This window comes from Salvia splendens, chromosome 9 (assembly GCF_004379255.2).
Source record: "Salvia splendens isolate huo1 chromosome 9, SspV2, whole genome shotgun sequence".
Lineage (NCBI taxonomy): Eukaryota > Viridiplantae > Streptophyta > Magnoliopsida > Lamiales > Lamiaceae > Salvia > Salvia splendens.
In genome coordinates, this window is record NC_056040.1 from 20,144,889 (window position 1) to 20,151,325 (window position 6,437).

Genomic DNA, 6,437 nt, shown 5'->3' on the forward strand with positions numbered 1-6,437 from the left:
TGATGTGGATAGGCTATGTGAGAGCTATTTGATGTCCAGTTGTATGTCCAGATGATGTGGCAGAAGGATTTTAGTGCTGGATGATGTGGCAGTGGGAAGACAATGTGAGGGCTATGGGAGGTCCTACACCATTGTGGATGTTCTTAACACGACCACTATTGAGATTCGAGAAGCAGAGAGAATTAATAAAATATAAATTGCTTGCAAATTGCAATTAAGTAATAGTACACGTGGACAGCATCTTTTTCCTATATACTAGTAATTTATTAAGATTAATTTTGACTGTCGTTACTGCGATTACAAAAAAAAATGTATTTTTTATACAAAGATATTAGTAAATTGCAAATTGAGATTATTTTTTATTTTATGTTCAGAAACAAGATTTGGTGTATCTTATTAGGGTGTTCGGCTGACATCCCAATAGCCCCGCTCCAGTTTTTGTCCACAGCCCCAGTTTTTTTGTCTATAGCCCCAAAATTTTATTTCAGCCACTATGGTGGACACTTCCAATAACTCCAAATTTTATAATCAATTTTCATTTTAAAATATTTTTAGTTTCAATCAAGTATAATTAAAATTATCGCAATGTAAATAATTAGAAAACGAGGTAATTGAGACTGAATATTCATTGTATTGCAAAAGGGTAAAATTATACAACGAATAATTAAAATAAAATACAACTAAAAACTCCGCCACCGTCTACTCGGTGTCGCAGTCGGCTTCCTGATGGCTGTGAAGGATAGCCGGCCGACGGCTGTGAAGGATTGCCGCCATAGCCCGATTCCTGCGAGCCGGGTGATTCGTCGTCTCCACCGTGCATTTTACAGAGAGTGAAAGTGTAGATAGTGAATGAAGGGATTTTGTGAAAATGGTGAAAAAATAGGTGGTGGAGAGTGGTATTTATAGAGGTAAGTAATAAAAATAAAAATTCGAGGTGACCGCCGGCGCCGATCGCCGGCCACTATGGCCGGCGCGCCTATAGGCGCGGCGAAAGGACACCCGGCGCGTCCTCGCCCTCCCGTCGCCTATCCGTCGTCCGCCCCAAATTCGTCGTCCGCTCCGGGGGCGGACATCTCCCCCACTATAAACCGCCCCGGGACCGCCCCCGCCGGGGCTATAGGCGCGGCGGTCCCATAGTGGATGCTCTTAGAGCATCCACATCCGTGCTCTTGCCAACGAGCACGGACGTGGGCCCGGTCCCACTTTTACTCCATGCTCTTAGGCAAGTCCACAACACTCACATCCGTGCTCTTCCGCAAGGACAAGCTCAATGGTCACACCATTATATTATTCAATTTAAATAAAAACATTTCCACAAAATTAAAATGCAATAAAAATACCTGAAATAATATTACAAATTACAAAAAATAAAAAATTACATAATTAAAATACTAAAAATTTAAAATCACATAATTAAAATACTAAAAATTAAAAATTACATAATTAAAATCCTAAAAATTAAAAATTACATAATTAAACACCTAAAAAATAAAAATTACCGCTGTGGATGACTATTCATCCGGCTCTACCCCCAATTGAGAACTGTGTAGTGTGGTGTGAATTTTTGGGTGTGGAAGTGTGGGTATTTATAGATGAAAATGTGTATTTTTGGGGAAAAAATTTAAAAATAAATTAAAAGTGGGTAGAAAACGAATATAATTTTTTGGGAAGTGGGAAAATATTTTTTTTATCGAATTTTTAATTAAAATCCAATTTTTTTAAAAAAAAATTTAATTGCCAACGGCTATGCCCTTGGCCAACGGAAGGTTGCCACGTACGCTGCTCGCTGGCACGGACGTGAGTGCAGCGGCGAACAGCGATGCCGTGCCGGACGGACGTCGTCCTGCTCACGCTGCGGATGCTCTTATTCTTCCTAATCTGGAGATTTACTAACATTATTTTATGTGTTCGGGTGAATTATTCCACATATTTTTGGCTTATGTGGACATTATTTTTTTTACTTCAAATCTTCAATTGGGTGAAATATCATTCGAGAAAAAAGTTGTTGCAATGCAACTCTGTTGTTACTATCTAAAACAGTAGTAGTATGATATTTTGGCCAGGCATAAGTTGGACTTTGGTGGAAATGTGCTATTTTTATAATTATTTTAGAAAATAGTCGTAGTGGTTCCTCGATCCCGATGATTCATTTTTTTTATTTGTCCTAATCAAGATTATCCATTACTAAAAATAAAAATACATTTATCTCTACTTTGTTAACTATTTTATTCTCTCTTACTTTACTCTCTAAACCTCACACACAAAATAAAGTTATATAAATTCTTGTGCCGTCTAAAGATGGGATCATATTTCTTGGGATGGAGGGAATATCACTTTTTCTTTGTTAGGGTAGTTTAAATTCCAGAATGCTACTGTATGATAATTTTGAAACGTCAATATGCATTTTTTTTCTAATAGTGAAACTAAACTTCACGAATTCGGAACTTGCAAGTAAAACAGTGATCTACAACAAAGCTCATACAAAGACAGTAGAATTTTTAGAATTGTAGTAGTACTTAAAAAATGCAAAAAGATTTGTAAATGATTTATGGGGTTTAAAAGTTGCATCCTTTTGGTATCTTAAAAAGTTAATTTAGATTAAAAGGCATTATGAAATTACTCATAAATATGACATGTAGATATACGATATTTGATAGTAGTATGAATAATCACAATTGATGAGGATGATACATAATAATTAGTGTGAACTACAAAAATAGTCTTGGACTATGAGTTTATCTCGTCCATAGTTCATGAACTTTAAAAATATCGCCAGACATCCCTAGACTAATGATTTATTTCGAAATTGGTCCTTTTGGCTATTTTTATTCCGAAAATGCCCTTTTGAGCATTTGGGTAATTTCGTCCTTTCACATTTTAGCTGTTTCAATATGATATTATTTCAATGATGTACTAAATCTGATATTATTTCAAAATTATCTTATTCTTCCCTTTGCCATCCTTCATTTTGTTTTTTTAATTTCAGTATTAGATTTAATTTTATAAAATTAAATTTAAAATTTAGATTTTTAAATATCAATAAATTATGTTAATTAAAATTATTAATTTATGTATTCTTTCTCGTCTCATAGCTATATATATAGAAATAAAACTATGCAGCCAACTCACACAAAACTCTTTTATAATAAATACATAAATTAATAAATTTAATTAAAAATAATTTATTGGTATTTGAAAATTCAAATTTTAAATTTAATTTTATAAAATTAAATCTAATATTGAAATAAAAAAAAACAAAGAAGGATGGCAAAGGGAAGAAGAAGATAACTTTGAAATAATATCAGATTTAGTACATCATTGAAATAATATCATATTGAAACAGTTAAAATATGAAAAAATGAAATTACTCAAATGCTCAAAAGGGCATTTTCGGATAAAAAATAGACAAAGGTACCAATTTCGAAATAGACCGTTAGTCCAGGGATATCTGACGATATTTTCAAAATATATGAACTATGAGAGAGATAAACGCATAGTACATGGACATTTTTATAGTTGACTCAAATAATTAAATAAATTGTAGTTTACTGCTTCGAATCCCTTACTTTCTTTTGTTTCGTCCCAACGATCAATATATATATTAAGCAATTGGATATTGGCTATATAATTTGCTCCCTTCACATGAATAAGAATTGAACTCCTATCCTTATACTTAATGGAAGAGGTGCACGTTGAACAACCATGCTAATCATATTGGTTTAGTTCCGCACCATTTATTAATGATGCAAAAGTTAATATTAGAACCGTTTTGGTGCAAACCTATGCCCCAATTTTAAATTTTGGACATCGTGGAAATGATGTAAAGTTTGGACAGTAGTAGCAGTAGGAGTAATTATTTTCATGGTGAAAGATAATTTACCTCACCTATCCGGATCATATGCATCACATCTATCTATCATCATTATATAAAGCGAGAGTTGTCTTAAAAATAACAAGATTGACATTGAGGACTGTTTTGGGGGAACCGTTATAAAATACACGAAAACTTTGACTTGTACTTTTATGAGCATGCACTATAATTATTTCCTTTAACTGCAAGCATATACCAAAAAAAATTTTATGCCAACATAGAAAACATAACCTATGTATTGTGAATAGCAGCTATAAAAAGCCTTATTTTAATTGATTTACAAAAACGAAATCTTCCTTATATCCAAAAAAAAAAGCTGACAGTAATTATATTTCTAATTCCATTAAATTTATTTAATATTATTATAATGGATTCCATTAAATGTAGTATGTTTGTTTAATACTGAAATGCAGCAAATTAATATATGCTATGAAGTACTAATGAACTATTTAATTTATTGTGTATATGTTGGCAAATTAGCATGAACAATACAATTTTAAAATCTGTTAATATAAATTCTACTTAATTAATATTTGAAATATAATTATAAAAGTGAGATGAGTCGGGAAACTTCATTAACGTCATTGATATTATATTAAATTAATTTTATGCATAAAACAAGTTTTGGTTAGTATCAAAGTCCCGAATAATTCTGGTTAGTATCAAAATCTCGGTTATGTTGAATTGTAAAGCTGCTAGAGCATTGATTAAATTAAAAGGAAAAATTTATTGGACAAAAATATGGTCGAATACAATGTAAAGACATTGACTTCTCACTGAAGTTTTAAACTTCTACAAATACCAGTTCAAGTTTTCCATAACATCATTATCCAAAAACTCATTGGGCAAAAGCTCAGTCCGATCAAGAGTAGAAATCGAAACAAGATATGAGAGAAGAAACACATCAACATGATGAAGAAAAAGATTTTGGTTATTTTCAAGATTCAGATTCCAATTTCAACCATTACCAAGAACGCTATCATCGGGGAGGAGCGGCGTTACAGATGTAGATGATGGTGGGATTCTAGGAGGGGCCGCATCCGGATTCCTTGAGGGAGGAAGACTATTATTTTGAAAATTTTAAGGTTAATGGATGTAAGAAAGTTGTACTGTAACATTTTACAGAGAGAGAAAATGAGAGGCATGGTTGCATCTGTTACTCTATTGGGGGTTTGATATTTTGGAATGTTTTATACTCCTATGAATTTCATATTCATCAAGTATGTCATTTTATTTTTTCTTGCATATTAATGGGTTGATTCAATTTTTTATGGCTATGAATTTATGATTGGTCCAATATTAATATTGTTTGTATTATTGTTTTATTGAATAATACTTTTATTGATTTTTTAATATTTTATTAGAATGAGAATAGAAAATGATCCAACTGAAGAGTATTGTTTTATGGAATATTACTATTAATAAAATACTTATCGTTATTAATCATGGAAAATGAAATTATTTATTAATCTTTGATTGTTGCTACTTCAATTTATTTATGAAAATTCGAAGGCCGACCAAAAAGATAATATGGTGAAATTGGTGGGATTTCCAACAAATTTATATAAATAAATTCATTTTTATACATGTTTGAAGAAATTAAAGCAATAAATTATTTTGAAGTAAAACATATGTGCATGCACGTGGGTTACCATAAAGAATGAACGATCGTTGTTTCTCTTGAATGTATCTCATTTTTACATAGATAATGTAGTTCGATATGTTTATAGTCCGATAATTATGAGCGTTGTTCTTATAGATGAAAAGAATTTATCTAATGTGAATCAGACTAATTATTAGTGACACTACTATTTATTAGCATTTTTTAAATAATATTTACATTATGAATGAGTTATATCATATTTTTTTTGTAGCTGATGTAATTCGATCTATTTAGAGTTCGATAATTATATGTGATATTGCTATGTAAAAAGAATTCATCTAATGTGAATCAGACTAATTAATTGATATCACTATTTATTAGCAATTTTTTGTTGTGAATAATATTAAAATTATGAATAGGTTAAATTTTGTTCAATCCAACATAATAATTTCTTTTCATCAATTTTCTTTGTAATTTTTTTCTGGTAAATCTTTTATTGTACCAATCTTTTGTAGTTGATGTAGCTGGATCCGTTCAGAACTATAAGTGATATTGTTATAGAAGAAAAGAATTCATCTAATGTGAACTAATTTGGATTTATCAACTTTGATTTAAGGCGAAGGCACTATTTATTATTGCTTTTTTGTTGTAAATGAATATTAACTTTATGAATCATGTTAATATTGTTCAATCAAGCACACCTTTTTTTTTCCATTAATTCTTTAATGAAATGATTTTACTTTTTTCAAATTTATCTATTTTTGACATATTAATTTAGTATACATATTTTCAATTAATTAAAATTTAGGTTAATGTAATAAAAAATATTTTTTGTGTAGGTAATTATTACTATATGTTTATTGTATTAGGTATAAAGTCTCGAATAGCAAAGCAAAAGATTGACCAAGAAAGAAGACAAGATGTAAATTTAAGGTTGTTTATAAGAGAGGTAGAGATGAAAGA